The sequence below is a fragment of the Mugil cephalus genome, chromosome 12 (genome assembly GCF_022458985.1).
Source record: "Mugil cephalus isolate CIBA_MC_2020 chromosome 12, CIBA_Mcephalus_1.1, whole genome shotgun sequence".
NCBI classification, from domain to species: domain Eukaryota; kingdom Metazoa; phylum Chordata; class Actinopteri; order Mugiliformes; family Mugilidae; genus Mugil; species Mugil cephalus.
The window spans coordinates 17,421,660-17,438,930 of NC_061781.1; the positions used below are offsets into that span (position 1 = coordinate 17,421,660).

General features: G+C 42.5%; 1 protein-coding gene across 5 annotated transcripts in view; it reads left to right on the forward strand.

The window, feature by feature from the left end:
- The window catches only part of col4a2 (collagen, type IV, alpha 2), a 57,050-nt gene that overhangs the window by 19,921 nt on the left and 19,858 nt on the right, over positions 1-17,271 (forward strand). The window lies entirely within an intron of this gene.

Genomic DNA, 17,271 nt, shown 5'->3' on the forward strand with positions numbered 1-17,271 from the left:
AGACAGATTTGCACAGCAGTTAGTTGTTTCTGTTAACAAAACCTCATGTGTTCTCAGCGTCACGTTCGATCATGGCTCGTAAAAATATCTAAATTAAAGTATCACAACAATGCAATATTCACATACTTTGCAAAGTAAAAAGTGGACAGGACACTCATTGTCTAATATTCATATTAGATGATGTGAATGTATGAGGCTGACACCAGCATCCGCCTATATGGAGGGCTGCGCTGCTGAAAGTCATTAGGAGGAAATGCTTATCAAACTTTCTTACAGTTTAAGTGATGAAATTCACACCATTAACCTCGGTAAAGGAGGAGGTCGGAGTGGAAGGAGCGTCTGGAGTGTGGGAGAGCCACTAGAAAGAGCACTGAAAAGACAGAAAAAAAAGAAAGAGAGTGAGAAGTTTTGAAATCAGAGACAGACATAGACTAAACACGTTGAGATAACAAGCTCTGAGCGAGTGACCAGGGTTCTGCATGACTTAAGGCAGTGTTTTGCTTCAGACACGTGCTGCACAGATTATTAGATAGCGCCCTGATCGCTGGAGGAGGATTTCACATCCTTAAAGTGTTTTTAAAAGCAGCCAGCCAAGGTTCCCCCCTCAACAGCAATTGGCCACATGGGTTTCAGCGTTATGGTTAACATGATTTCATTTGTTCTGGAAAATCAAGATTGAAACATGCTTTAAGCTATGTATTCTTGGTTTCCGAAGGTTTGCACAGAAGGTATGAGTACCTCTATAATCTCATGTACATACTGAGCTCACCTTTAAGACCAAAACAAACAAACAAAAAAAAGCTTGCAGTATTTGAATTACCGTAACTCACCAATGGACAAAATTCAAAGTGTGGCAGAACACTGGGAAGGTTTGCTTTCCGGAAAGAAAAACAAAAAACGCGAGACTCAGGAGACTGAGGGATAGGTTAGTTATACCCTTGAGATGTCATGAAGGTCTTCCAAACAAAAGCGCAACTTCACACTTTTGTCAATATCGCATACCACTGTGGTTTACGGTAATTCAAAAACCACAAGCTCAAACATCTCACCGACGACACGTTCAGTCCTAAAAGGTTAGGTATAAGCATTTGGAATTGGCTCAACTTCTGAAAGCAACATGTAAGCATAGACCCATGTCCAGAGGAACTGGATGTAGCCAACGTCACTCACTATTTTACAGGGTCATGATATTGTTTTTTTTTAACAACACAGGGACAATAATTCAAGTCATCCTTCTTTTTATATACACTTCAAAGACAGACTTTGTTGATGTTAAAATTCTTAATTTCCTTAGTTTGTCTTATCTTGTAAAGAGTTCTCATAGGGTCCATAAATGTCCCAGTTCAGCTGCGTGATGTGATCTCCAGGACTTTCATTGACTCTTACTGCCTACCACTGCCGCTCCTGAGGGAGGTGTTATATAAAAATACAGAGGTGAAGACATGAATCTCACTTTGGCATGCACAGAGAATTTACCAGACCAACTTTACAGTAGGTCTGACCTTTGACAGCGGATACAGGAAACCCCGCGAGGAGCCATGGAAAGACAGAGCGGGAAAGTTTCACATTCCTCATCTGAAGGATGCAAGATCCTGATGACGGGGGTCGGCAGAGCCAGACTCGTTTCCTCTCTCCGTCTTTCTTAGTGTTTGGCTGCGGCAGGCAGATGTGGAGGAAAAGATTTAGCCGCTCTTAATGAAGTGTTCTGAGAAAGAGATTCCGGTTCTCGACATTGTTTGTCTCCGAAAACAGGAGAAAATCTAAGGAAAAAGGTGCTTAATTCAAAGGTCTACAGCCTGGTCTGTAAACAGTTCTCAACCACACTGATTTAATGCTTGAACAATTTGAATGATAAGGTTGAGCTTTCCAAGAAGTTCTTGTTGTCTCTGATTTTCATGCATATTCCATTTCCATCCAAGGTCCAAGGTCCAAGAATCTCAAAACATAATTCCATCCAACTCAAATATAACACTCTTGTTTTTTACTTGGATTAATGACCGTGTTTGCAAATACATTTGAAGCCACAGTTGGTCCCCACAGATGTGCTTTATCCCTGCCCCTCTCTTTCTTTAACTCTATCTCCTTCCAAACCTTTCCCCCACGAAGAGCCATGGCGATGAGCCCCTCAACAAACAACGGGTCAAACGGATCCAGCGCAGCTGCCTGAATTGGCCAAGATTTGACACAGCTGTCGTAGTTAGGTGGTGCTGTTAACGGGTGAAAAGAGGATACAGTCGTGTCAACATCACGGCGTGGTATTGCGTTGTCGGGGTAGAATCGCTATCATCGTCCAGCTTTTCTTTTTCCCATGTGTTTTGAGATCGTCAGACAAGATAGATTTCACAAACATAATTTTAAAAAGATAAGATGAGGCTAATCTGCATCTAAAAGGGTAAAAGTGACATGAATAATGTTTTACTGGCATGGGGTCGCATGAGACGCTTCATGAAAGATGGATTTAAAGTTCAGATAGGGACAAGAGACAGACGGAGAGAACGTGGAAGAGACTGGAAGAATGGAGCGCATTGTATGGTCTGGAAATAAATATGTTAATTTAATGGGTTTTCTGCATTAGACGGGCAAAGCAGAGACTCCAATGCAAAATATCAAGTGCCCCACAGCATCGCTTCCAAACTCCTCCTTGTGCTTTCACATCATTACTGGATTGGACTCACGAGATCGGCAATAAAAAAAAAAAAAAAAAAAAAAAAAAAAAAACAGCACTTTAATGTGAAATAACGAGAAAATAAATTTAGTAGTCTTGTGAAGTGGTTCACAAGAGTACACTTTACCGACGAGAAACATGAGCGCAAATGTAATCACACAACAGAGCTGGCACCTCTGTGCAAGTGTGGTCAAATAAAAGCGGAGGAATTCCCAAGTCCTTCCCAGAACAAGGTGGTGTTGTGGTGGAAAGCATTTTAAGGGTTTTAAAGCCTAGAAAACAAACTCAGCATGAGAACACAAGGCACTCTGCACGCTCAGCCAATAACTTATTGGGAAATCAGTGATGTCTTTTGTCTTACTGGGAGTCTTTCCATTTCCAGAAACAGAGAGTGGTGCTGGGTTTTACACGGAAAAAGAAACTTTGAGCTAAAAGATCGGCGACACCAGATACTACATAGATCGCAAAAGGAAAGAGACAAGACAAGACAGGGAAACCGTTATATGACACTGTGCAGATGGACAGATGCTGTCCCTTTTTCCACCATGGGAAAAGCTGCCACAGCTGATGCTTGACAGGAAATGACACACGTCTCAGGAAGCTGAGCACAATGACAGTCCACTGATCTTTTTTTTATTAATATAGACAGCCTCTGTTTTTGTGGGAACAACAGATCGTCAGTGTGTTTGGCTTCGGCTATAAATGGCAAAGATTTCCTTGTTCCATGAAAACAAGCTTGTACCTCCATCCGAATCCAGCGGCCATGGGCATCATACGCTTTCCTGTCTGCTCGGGAACAGGCAGCGAGAGGAAGGTTGAACATTCAAAAAGGATCAAAAAGGCCGGAAGCGCTGGACTGGCGGTTATCAGGTTTTGACTTTGTTCTGAGGATCCTAATCTTCAGGCAGTGACGACATTTTACAGCCGCTCAGTGTGATCACAATGACCTTATATTCATGGTAAAACAAGGATGGATAGCAACCATATGAGCGCACAGCATATTTTGAAGCCTTGGCAATAAACTCTTGAACTTTCCTTGCGATAGCAAGAGCAGCGGTGGTCAGTAGCTTTGATCAATTTCTTCTGATTGAAACGAACTGTCTGACGGTAGAGGACATGACATGAGTTATTGATCTGATTCAGTGGTACAGGCCTCTTTGCCAGTTTATATTAGGAACCAAACTGCAGCTTCACGTATCAGGTAAAAAGACGTAATGTGTAATGGCAGCTTTAAACTATACGCACAGCAGCTCCAAACCTGCAATCAAGAGCCTCGTCCTTTCCCATCCCATCGCCCTGACCTTAGCTTGGCGTGTCAGGGGCGAGCTACCAACTGTGGAGTAACGATGGAAAACAAGTAGCATATGTATGTGTGCATGAAGGGAGGGGAGGGAAGCTGCTGTTATCACTAAAACTCTAAAAGGATTTTCTTTTCCTATGACTTCTGGAAAGAGGAATTTTGCCAGGATCACAGGCTCGCAGTGTTCTTCGTGTAAATTAAAGCTGCGGAGCTGTCGAGTCCTGGGAGATGCTCGGACAAACAGACAGTGACCAGCTGTTTGTGTGTGTGTGTGTGTGTGTGTGCGTTAACAGCCAAATGAACCAGGGAAAAGAATGCTGCTTCTAGAGGTCGAGACCTTACAGTCACTGCATGAAGATGTTAAAAAAATAAGGCGAGGAATTAATAAGAAACACAAAACCTTAACCGACCTGTTAGATGTCCACACGTTTCTCGTGTGGTTTTCCTGGTTCCACTATTTTTTAAGCTCAAGAAACAAAAAACAAAACAAAAAAGACTATCCAATGCAGTAATAAGAATACATCTGACAAAGATTTATTTTACTTTTAGCTAAAACAAATGTCAGCTTGCTTCATGAAGGTTATAATGTTCAGTATTTACTTAAACTAATCCAGAGAGCATTTTTTCATTTTCAATGTTGCATGTTTGTAGTACAGTTGAACTGAGTTGTATTGTACAGACCCATGTGTTTGTTGTTGTAACCATCTCATTTCAGTCAGAGAGGCTGACAGAACACTTATTGAAACTCCTTTAGTTTACATCCATGTGCCATACGCTACATTTACCACCCGTCTTAAACAGTGCCTATATAAACTGACTGGTGCAGCCCATACATGCAAATATAAGCATGAGGGTTGAGATTTACGTTAGCAAACGAGAACAGAACCAGCTCTGTGTTGATACAAATGTCCCCTTCTCTGACCACGTTCATGCCATACTATGCATCAAATCTTTCCATATGTTAAAGTGCTTCAAATGTTTGTTTTTGCTACTTTTAATTCACCGCAGAAAGAGAAAAGTCGCTACCACCAGAAAGGGCTTCATGTACAGTGTAGCTCTCAGACAGTAATTCAAGTAATGAACATCACAAGATCCCGTCACATTTTTCCAAATACATTTTTCATCTCTTCTTGTTCTTGTTTTTTCCATTACTGTCAAATCCAGGTTTGACCTGATGTCCCATAACTTGCTGCGATTCAGCTCTGAGAGACTTCATATATATAAAAAAAACTCTCATATTTTAAGTTTATGGGTGCTGTAGGGAACAACACACTTATATGCAAACACAAGAGAGCACACTGACCCATGATATAGCTTCGTATTACCAAAGGTGTAGTAAAATAAAAGTGGCCTTAACAGAAATAACAGATTCTTTGGTCAAATAGGTTTATATTCCAGTCACCAGTTAAATGATTTCATTACAACAGACTGCTCTTACTACTACAGTTCCCATAAGTCTCAGCCCCGAGAGCCTAGAAGCCAACTCCATACTGAAATACCAGTACCAATACCATAACAGAACCTCTTTAAGATCGATGACCCCTCTGTAATGTTACTGATTCTGAAAAAATGTTTTGATACCACACGTCGCCATTTTGGATTGGTTGATCATGAAGCTAAGGCTGAACCACCTCGGGGTAGTCACTCGCTTGTGCATAGTCTTAAACCTTAATATAATTTAAATTATTAAATTACAGCATATATGCAATGAACTCATGTACAGTTTCCATGAACTGCGATATGAGCTATAGAGTTCAAAAACAGTTTTGTACCAGGCTGTAAACAGATTTATTTCTGCTGAACTATAGAGGAACTGTGGAGAACTGGCTTCATGTTTCGGGCCTAGACGTCACAACTTGGTTCTAGCTTTAATGTTGAGTTTTACCTGCTTCATCCATCTTAAGGATATTTTAGTTTTTTGAACATACCTTGACATACGTAGCAATCACAGCATATTTTAAAACCGTCTGGATGTAGTTCATTTTTATATCAAGCAAAACTGAGTAACCTTCCTCTTGCCCTTCCAAATAAAAAAATTAGACTTTAAAACCAAACACTGATGTGAACTACATGTGTACAGATGTGTGTAAATACACTACACAGGCTTTATTTTGGTCTTAATCATTAATGTGAGGGTTTTGGACTTTCATCGACCTCTCCTACTATGAACAAAAAGAAATGTTGCCAGTGACATTGCAGTGATTCAGTAGTTCATGTTTTTGTGCGGTCATGTATGAATTCAGTCCCCAGACACTGACCTTGTTACCATCTGTAGTTGTTATCATCATCAACCACAGCACATGGCGTGAGTATGACCAAGGACAAGCGATGCGAACAGAGATCAAGATGAGTTGCATTAACCAGAAATATTGTGTTTCATTTTGTGGCTGGATAGTGACTATGAACTTTAGCATATTTAACCCCCGTTTGCTGAGAAACATGGAAAAAGGGTCTGTCCATGTCCTGCAATAGGCTTCATCCCAATATTTAAACTGTTTCCCCCAAATTCTCCCGAGGACATTTTATGGTGCCATCCATCTCTCTCTCCGTTTCACTGAAAAACACATGGAGAGACACACATCACGTTTTCCACGTCACTCACATCTGTCTGGCCTGCATTCTCACGCTGGGTGTATATGGTGTTAGCGCTGTCAGTGCTGTGGGTTGAATGCATTTTATTTGCAGACTGCAGTCTGGAAATGTTATATTTGACAAGAGGGGGGATTCTCAGGCCTGTAGGAAAAATGTGACCAGGGTTTTGGGTCACCACAGCAACAGCATGTGTTCCCCATCAGGCCTTGTTGTGAAACCTACATCAGGGGCCGGCTACAGAGGAAACAATTAGACCTCCTCTAAGTCCTCTCATATTTACTTCTCCTGAATTTTCTCAGAAACACATGTTTTCAAGACAGACTTGAATATTTGAAAGGTTTGATCACGTGTACATGGGCTCTGTCATTCTATAAACATTGCGTAATGTAACACCAAAGCGTTTTCTCCACATCAGAAAGTCAAGGTAAACCCCTGTCCTCTGCAATTTACCCAGATGATAAGATGTCATTTACATGTATATCTTAGGTAATCATGTGATCATCTATCATTCAGTGAACAAACCGCATAAATGCTTGGGCCTTTCCCTCAATTTGCTCCTTTCCAAACTATCTAAGAATGTGTGTAGCAGCTGGAATGGTAGTGGATGATGCATCTATGTGTGGGAAAATAAAACCCTCTTCCTAGCGGCCAAATTGGACCGTGTGCTTGGCCAGCTGGATGCGTTGGTGGGCGCATCCAGCCCACCAAGGATTACATGGGTATCTCCTGCTAATGTGACAGGCTCAGTTCCACGTCAGTCAGAGCCAAGATCACAGCTGGGTATTCAACTATAAATCAGAATTTTTAGACTTGGTTCTTTCCGGTACAATCTGTTGTTTCATTCTTTAACCTTTTAACTCTCGGAAAACTTTAGATGGATTGATGTGTTATAGTCATGCTAGCACCAAACATTCATGGTCCCAGAGTGGACCATAAAGCTTGATGCTTTTGGTTTTTCTGGAGATGTCTTGATAACTCTTGGTTGTATTACCGTTACATTTGGCATGAAGCATTGACTGTAAAAATAAAAATGGGAGAAATCCTCAGTGACATCACCCCTAGGGAAATATAGGGTGTGGTTTTGAGCAAAGAGGAGGAGTGGCAGACAGTTAGCAAACCAAGACTGTCACTCAAACACACACGCAACAATTGTGGAAATGATCTACAGAGACAAAAAAAAACAGATAACGTGTTAATTTCTGCTGCAAAGTTGAGCATTTTAACATGGAGGTCTTTGGGGATTCACTCCCTTTTGGAGCCAGCCTGAAGTGGCCATTTGTGGAACTATAGTTTTTGTGCAGCTTCATTTTTATTTTTTTATTTTTTTGAAGTTGTTGCTTCATTTTAATGACTTTGGCGAACCAGAGCATCACATAACATTGGTAAATACCCACTACAATTCCTCAGCGTCCAAAATGAAGTCATGAAATTCCCACATTTATCCACAAAAAAAAAAAACTGTCTGTAACTCAAAGCTCTTCCGTTCGCAGCCGTTGTACTCAGTTGTCTTGTTGTGTTGCATTCATTTTCTGCAGACAAACTTGACGTAAATATTTTCTCACTTATTTAGGTTCATTTGATTCCCTAGATTGATTCCCCTGTTTTTTTTTTTAGTAGCATGCTGTTCGCCAAAATGTTCTCACGGTTCTTATATTCACCGTCGCTCCTGTGGCCTTTCTAATATAATTCAATATACATACCTCCGAGCCCTTGGGTGTGATGTACGTCAGAGTGCAAGCTTGCTGAGGAAATTGAGTTTTCCTTAGTGCACTTTTATAAACAGGAGGTCGCTGCTTGCGTCCTGGGAGATCCCCTGTATGGAAGCTATAATGTCAATACAATCACAGTGATAAAGTGGGATACAGTGGGATTAGGGAGGTGACACGCCCAAGCAGGACCTCATTACACACTCTCAGATACGCAGACACACGATACAGGCACGCAGGTGCTTGATCTCTGAAGTGAGGGCAACACCTCATTTGAGGCCGCGCTCCATACTTTGCTCTTTCACACATACACCCATACACACGCTGCAGCTGCGTCCTGCTCAGACACACATGTGCTCGGAGACGTCTCATTCCTCTGACATGAGGCAATCTCACAGGTGTCAGGCCCCAGAGACCCCTGGGATAGCTGGAGGTCCAGGCCGGTCTGTTCTCAGGCTGGGATCTCCCCCTCGAGTCTTGATCTTCAGCACACATCCTGAGCATGCATGCAGACTCTCTCACACACACTTCAGTCTAAGCACTGGTCATTAGCAGCACTCTGCACTGTCTGGATGCTGTCAGACCCCTGGCACATGCGGGGGGCACGTGCTCGGTGAAAATGACACACGTGCATGCAGAAATTAGCTTAGAGTCTAAACACATTAATTCTAATGTAAACCGGTCTCAAAGCAGACAAAATGCTGCATGCCCGAAACGGCTAAACAAAGAGCAGCAGAACCTCCATGAGGAACAAAGCGAGTGACAACAAATGACTGGTGTTATTCCGATCGTCATCTGTTTTTCCGCCTTCTGCTTCAACTGTACCTTAGCACATGATGAAATTTTAAGAAGATGAGTCAGAGGAACATCTTGTCGCACCACTTGGGGTTTAAGTTTAGATGTTTGCACAATACTGATGGCTGCATGGCAACGGTGCTTTGACCTGCTCACAGAAAACCCGTCACGTTTCTCTTCAGTTTATACTTTCACTTGCACCCTAGTCCACTGTGGTCATGGAGGATTTTTAGAATTGGACGTTCCCTTCCAGCCTGGATTCTGAAGTCTGACCTTGTTGCCCGCAGCAAAGAGATCTAAACACAGTCTAATAGATATCTAAACATCATCTGCAGATGTTTATTTGCTCTGTCTTAGGCCTCCTCTGGGCTTTTCGTTGAGGGTCCTCCAAGCAGAGTCCCTGAGGCCTGTCCCCTGACCCCTAATCCCAGACCCACCCCTCTGGGAGAACTGAGCCCCCCCCCCCCTCAATCGGGGCACCGTGCATAAGGGATGTGAATCTTCAGGAAATGAGTCGAGGAAAAAGCTTTCCAAGAAAAACACGTGAGCAGGGTCGCAGAGCTAAGTGTCTGAGCACCGTTGAGGGAGTCCAACAAAAAGGGCAAACGTGTAATTTGCTTTCCTGTCCTGTTTCCTTACATTTATCCATTCTTTATTTTCAGTTTCTATTCTTTTCTTTCATATGCTTTTTCTTTAATTCCTTTCTTCCTCTCTAAAAAACACTCTTTAATCTCCTGCTTCCTACTTCCCTTTTTCACACCACCTTTCCTTCCTTCATTTGTCCTCCTCTACTTAACTTAATGCCCTCTATTTGTTTTATTTTCTGTGCTTCATTCTCTTGATTTGGTTTTCTCGCCTTTCCTCTGTAGTTAGTGTAGCGGGAATCCATTCAAAATGCCAAACAGTGGTCCAGCGCGCTTAAAACAAAGTGTTTGTCGGCCGCCCGAAATCACTTCTCACCACGCCTTTCCAGCTCTAGAGCAGCGAGGGCCAAGTCTGAAATCTGAAGGGGATTCAAAATTCACTTCCTTTCATGGGGTCAATTGTAAGGAGGTGAGAAAATAAGTGTCAAGAGAGTTTGGACCGAACTCTCAAACTGATTTGCAACTCATGCAGGCTCATGACTGGAGACCGGCATCCAAACGACAGAGTCGGACGAAAGCGATGCCTTTATTAGCGCTTTCTTTCCTTTGTTTTCGTTACAATTTTGCGCAACATTAAGTGATGCCTTCAGGAGCAGCTGTTAACGCTTAGCTCTAGACATGTTTGGATCTCGTTCCTTATGAACGACTTAGCTTCGGGTCTGAGCCGTATCGAATCCACCTACTGTAATTGGTCTTCGCTGGCAGACTGAGGTGTTCAGAGACACCTACCATAATAATGCGCTCACAGGGAGGAGTTTCCACGAGTGAGTGTTGTGTAAATGATAAAAAAAAAATCTATAGAGCCTGGAGATGTTTGTGAGGAAGTGCTGCATGGGTCTGTCAGCCCCACGTTTCGCAGTGATGACGATCAGAAGGTTCCGACCGTGCTGCACAGCACCAATCCTCCTTCAGCACAACGGCTTCTGTTTAGATTACAGTGTTATTCCTGACGAGATGCAGTTTATACCACCCCCAGGAGGGCAATCCAGTCGAGACACGAGACATCAACAGTATAAATTAGGGCCTGAATAAATAATCACTAGGGATGATAAACAGGCATGGAAGCAGGTGACGGACAGCGCACATGCATCTGTATCCCGTAGAAGGCATTTTATTGCGACAGGAAGTTAAATTAAACAGCAAGTAGAAAATAAGAAGTGTCTAATTAAAGCGGGTGCATTGTTCTTTGGCAGTGCCATTTATTTCTCGCTAGGATTTGTCCTACCTCTGTTGCTCTGTTTTATTAGGAATATTATTGCATTATACAATTACAAAATGTCCTATAGTTCCCTGTTTTCGCAGACAGACAGATGAAATAGCAGAGCAGGTTTCCGGCCGGTTGTTTATTGATTTATGTTATTCCTCTCGCAGGTCAGAGGTTTGCTCACTGGGCTGCGCGTTCCCATCCCGTTCTTAGCGGTTCGTTCCAAAACTGTCCACCCCAGGGGACGGTCTGGGCCCAGATGAAATTTATAGTGTCAGACGGGGGAGTTTTTTTTTTCTTTTTTCAATAGATCTGTGATTTAGGAATGAGAAATGCAAACACACCCACGTACGCAGAGGAGGAGCAGACAGGACTATGGTGTACAGCGGGTGAGTACGTGGAATTTTCTCAGAGGTTTTATGATCGTACATCAGGAAAGCACTTGCCGGAGTTTACACAAGCGAAGCAGTGATGTGGTGCGTATGACGGAAGAGAAAAGAGAAAAAAAAGGAAAACCACAAATGGTGATAATAATGAAAACATGAGCGACCCTTCTTTAAACATTTGAAAGTACAATTTTACTGCCCTCTCTGGTGGAAACTTCCATCCTTGATGAGTGTGGTACATCATACCTGTAACCATCTCTCAGATAGAGATTTGGTTTTCTGTAGTTTGAAATATTTCAGCTTTCCGGTTAGAAAAGCATATTTCCTCCTTGTGAATGTGTCTCTGCATGCAGACACTTTAATTCATTCCTCTTTTTAATTAAAATGTTATTGTGATTTGTTAGCAATACTCCCAGCTAAAGAAATAGTCTGTGTGCGTCACATTTTCAGCACCAGTGTCTCACATCATGAGCTAGTCTTCATAACTACACACAAAGAAGTAGGTTTTTGTGCAGAATTAGACAAAACTTCTATCCCCTTACGTCTGTTAAAGAAGCTGTAAGACGTGAACTTTGTCAGCGATATCTGCTCTTCACCTGTGTCATCAGTGGATCTTAATACTTAGCAGTTCATAAAAAAACAAAATAAATAAAAAATCCTCTCCTACTCCTTAAGATCACCACATTGTACCAATTCCAGGTTTGCTTCAAATCAGTGGTAATCCTCTGCTCCTCAGAGCTCTTTGCGCTCTCAAATGCCAGGTTTAACTGGAGGTGGCTGACAACAGCTGCAGGTCTTGTTCTTTCCTTTTGCCGTGTTCCAGTAATAAATACAATTTAAGATTAATACCCCTATCAGCATCCCATCATCCCACGCTTTAGTCTCAGTGGCATGCTTTGTGTGTGTGTGTGCGCACCCTGAAATGAGGTGAGAAGGATAAAAAGCAGACTCCGGTTGGCAGAGCGGTGCTGATTGGCCCGGTGTTTTATTGCTCTTTTACTACTTTTTCTTAACAATCTGGAGTTCTTACGCACGTTCATTATCAGATGTGATTTTATTGGCATTAACAGTATTTATGCCTCTCTGTCCCGTTTGTACTTTAATCCCGTCATCAGTCATCATCAGTTATTATTTACGCTATAAGGTTATCCATCTCTCCCGTTCTTTTGACCTCAATAAGTCAGGAATGCACCGAGGGAATTTCTTAAAAACTGGCTCAGATGTCAACTCGAGCTGAAGGATGAAGTCGATCCGTCACTCGTTGTGATGAAATTTCACAAATATTGGATGTGAGTCCTCCCTCGTTGCATCCTGTTCCGAGATAACAGCCAGGACAGCTCGTGCTCCTCCGACGGTTTCCTGGCGTCGCTGATGTTCATCTCCAACAAGTGTATGAGCAACACGTCGACGGTGACAGCTGGCCACACTTGGCCAGCTTGTAACTATTGTCAGTGTTTTTGTTTTGTTTTTCATTTACTCAACACTCTCTCATGTAAACTCCTCATTGCGAGCGCATTGTTAAGGTAGGCGTCTCTGTTGCGGGAATACCAAAACAACACAGTCTGCCAGCAAGGTTTTTGCTTTGGTTGCAGTCTTGTGATAATGTAGTGTTGCACAAAACGCAAGTAAGACGGGTCACGGATTCACGTTGGAAAATTAAACTCAAAAACTGCTCAGAAAATGTGAATTGCCCATCCCTTAATCTGCTGTTTTATAAAATGCTCATTAGTTTACTCAAATCCAGAGTTGGCTCACGTAGCTTGTGCTGTTAAGGCCAACATGTCCAAAAACATAACAGCTAGGTGATGTCCTGCCAGAGCCACCTGAACAAGAGTCAATACAAATAGTTTTAGATTTAAGTAAGAGCCATTTGTGTTTGTGTTCTGAAAGTAAAAAGCTAAACTACAATGCAAAAGTTTTAGAACACTCCAATATTTCTTTCTTTTTTTATTGAAATGTATGCAGTTTAATGTTTTTTTGAAAAATCAATATATAACCCAAAATATATTCGTACATCATCAAAGTAACCATCTGATTTAACAAATGAACACACTTCTTTCTTTCTTTTGAAAATCTAAATCAGTCAGGAGTTCCCAGAAATGTGAGTTCATCACAAACCAGCTCCAGGGGGTTAAAGTCTAGAGACTGGGCGATGGTCCACTCCATGTTCTCAAGCTTTCCACTTTGTTTTTATCCTGAGGTAGTTCTGGTATAACCTGGACTAAACTTTTGGGTCATTATCTTCCCGTAGGATGAAGCCCTGACCAACCATACCAGAAGATTTTCTGTGCTGTTCTAAAACTTTTGACCGGTAGTGTGTATTTAAATAGACTGATGAGAGAGATGATTATCCGAGTGTTTTAAATTACAGTTCGACGTCAGTCAGAACTTTTGGAAATCAGTGGTCAGGCACGATCGCATTGTAGAGCTTGTGAGACGAGGGGCTGTAAGTATGACCTGAGCCGTCTGTGATAGAAAGAAAAATAAAGGAGTACAGACAGTTACAGCTGCAAAAGAGAAAGCATGTCTCCTGGGCTTCAGAATCTGGTTAAGTCATGACCAGCTTTCAGCGACAGAGGAATTCACATCTGAGCAGACAGGCACGTGGGTTTATTCAGCGTAGTCAGGACACGTCTGGTTGAAGAACATTTAGCTTCCCCCTCATCATAAGTTTGCTCTAAAGTTTCAGAATTCAACTAGACGAGAAGCCTTTTTTTTTTTTAACTCTTTCTGATTTTCTGAGAAGTCTTGCGGTGTCCAATGTTGATTCGTTGACTTATAGCGGAGACAGGCAGAAGAAGAAGGCATGTAGACAAAGGAGAGCAAGAAGACATGCAAAGGGATGTGAGAGGAGGGGATGGGAGGAAAGGCCGGGTGGAAGCGGTGTGAGCAGATAAGAATGGGGACAGGGGAGGAAAGATGTTTGAAGGAAGCAGAGCTGTGGAGACTGATAATTAAAGAGTGGAGAGAGAGATTTGAGCTCAAGGGAGAATAGGGGACGAGGGAAAGTGTTGAGATCTTAACAAAACATCTGGATAGTGTTCTGTGTGAACACGTGTTGCTGGTTGAATTTAGACAATGCGTTGATTAACCGTGTCTAAACGCACAAACCTGTTCCAAATGGCATTTTGCATCACAGTCACGGACTCTTCCTCAATCCTTCTCCACAAATTCTGTGTCTTTTGCACAGGTTTGTGATCTCGAGACACAATCGTGCAAATAGGGACAGGAGCATGTTATTTAGGAAGTACTGCAACACTTTAACCTGTGCAAAGACTGGTGGAAGGAAGTTAAAGAGAGTCCAAATCATGCAATTTTTAAATTTTTTAAGAAGGGATACTTTCATTTTAATTTCAAAGTATACATGGTGGCTTAGGGTTTATCACAAGCTCCTGCGATGGTGCACAAGGTGTAATTTCAGTGGAGTTATGTGGACTATACGGTGGGTACGGAAGGTATTCAGACCCCCTTCATTTTCACACTGTTATATCGCAGCCATTTTTTTTCCTCATCGATGTTCACACAGCACATTTTGACAGAAAAAAACAGACATGTAGACGTTTTTGCAAAAAGAAACACTGAAATATCACATGGTCATAAGTATTCAGACCCTTTGCTGTTACAAAGCGAAGGGTACATTTAACTCAGGTGCTGTCCATTTTTTCTGATCATCCTTGAGATGGTTCTGCGCCTTCGTTGGAGTCCAGCTGTGTTTACTTAAATTGATTGGACTTGATGAGGAAAAGGCCCACACCTGTCTATGTAAGACTTTACAGCTCACAGTTTCAGAGCAAATGAGACAGAATTGTGGGGTTCTGCTGCACTTAAGAAGAGCACAGTGGCCTCCATAATCCTTAAATGGATGACCAGAGCTCTTCCTAGAGCTGGACATCTCACTAAACAGAGCAATCAGGGGAGAGAGGTAAAGAAGAACCCAAAGATCCCTGTGGCTGAGCTCCAGAGATGCAACAAAGTTCTAGAAAGTCGACCATCTTTACCGCCCGATAAAACCAACCGGGGCTTTATGGCAAAGTGGCCCGACGGAAGCCTCTCCTCAGTGCAAGACACATGAAAGCCTGCATGGAGTTTACCAACAAAAACACATGAAACACTCCCTTTTGATGCCCTGAGATGGGAACCCAGCAACACCACACATTAATTTTCATTAAAACAACAAAAAAGCATCGTTTTCCATTTCTTTTTTCTGCCCCCTCAGTCAGTGCTTTGAGCGGTGGTAGGTGTGATTGGTCACCTGCTAACAGACAGGTCTCAACTCCCTGCTCGTCTTTCCATCCGGAGCGGCCTAATTGAGGGACGCCGGGGGCGTTTTGTGTTTTTCTTTTTTTTTTGTTCTTTTTTTTTGACGCCCTCTAAAATATCCCGCTCTGGGCGGCTGCCCACATTGCCCATGCCAAGAACCACCTCTGCTGCATGCGGGGGTGTTTTTCTGCTGCAGGGACAGGACGACTGGTTGCAATTGAAAGCGTGATGAGTGCGGCCGAGTACAGAGATATCCTGCATGTAAACCTTTTCCGGAGATCTCAGGACCTCACACTTGGCCGAAGGTTCGCTCTGTGACTGTCCTTGAATGGCCCAGCCAGAGAACTGTCTCAAACCCAATTGAGCATCTCTGGAGAGACCTGAAAATGGCCGTCCACCAACGTTCATCATCATCCAACCTGACAGAACTGGAGAGGATCTGCCAGGAGGAATGGCAGCGGATCCCGAAAATCCAGGTGTGAAAAAACATGTGGCTCATGGGTGTATTAGCGCCAAAAAGGTGCTTCTGGAAAGGGTCTGAAAACCTTGTGACCATGTGATATTTCAGTTTTTGCTCTTAGAATGGGTTGCTGTGTGTACATTCATGAGGAAAAACTGAACTTATTTTTTGATTTTCCCACATGGACGCAATATAACGAAGAGTATAGGTGTAATTTTTCCCCCGAAACTCAAAGAATCTGTATGTTACGAAATGTGCGGCCTGTTGTGTGTGACAACATCTTTTCTCGGTGTATCTTTTATTTTCGAATGCATAAGTGCACTTAAAGAAATCTGCCTTTATCAGCTCTAAAAGGAGACTGGTATTTATCAGGCCCCTGCTTAAGCCATGCAGAAAGATAGAGCAGGGCACTGTGTGCTTTAGACAAGGATCTCCTCATGCACACACTTCTTTTTCTTTTTTTTTTTTTAATGAGACGACTTCATTCCAGCTGACGCCACTCCTCCCTCCCCGTTACTGTATATTTTGCTTCACCCTCTCGATGTGAATTATTGCGATGCCATTGCTTTGACAGAACCATTTGTCTTCAGCAAATGAGTCAGCTTGATTCATTTCCTTCTTAGACGTACGATGACTGTGTGCACGGGTAGAATTCACCTTAATTCATGTTCCCAAAGGGAGCTTTATTCTCAGGGTAATGGAGAGCATCGGGCTCCGCGGCAGATAAAACCGCTGGCAGCCCATTCAAGAAGGAGCATTTCTTGATTCCGGGTGTTGATGTGTTACAAAAACGTGAATTTACGTAGACCGGTTTGGGAGTCACTGTTTTGTTCTGCTGAGATGGAGGCACACACCCAGCAGCCATCTGTTCTAAATTTGCTGTAAATAATTGATTGATATATGTGGTTTCTTGCAGAAGGAAACACTGGCATCTGAACTCTGTTCAGAGATGTTTCCAGACTGTTGTCCGAATACGTGTTTTATATAATAAAGATTGCAACATTCTTGTTTTTTTTTTTTTTTATTAGCAAAACTCACGGTGAGACTTATATTTCCCAATGGATCATGATCATTCATGGTTTCCAGAGGCTGAATCCTAATGACTCTGAGGACATAACTGGCTTGCCTAGTGCAACCACAAGGATCACATTTGCGGTTTTGATCGAGATGCCTCAACAACTATGTATAGAATTTGCATGAAGTGTGTGGTGCATTCCTTCTGCAGGATAATTTGTAATACAGTTGGAGATTCCAATAAA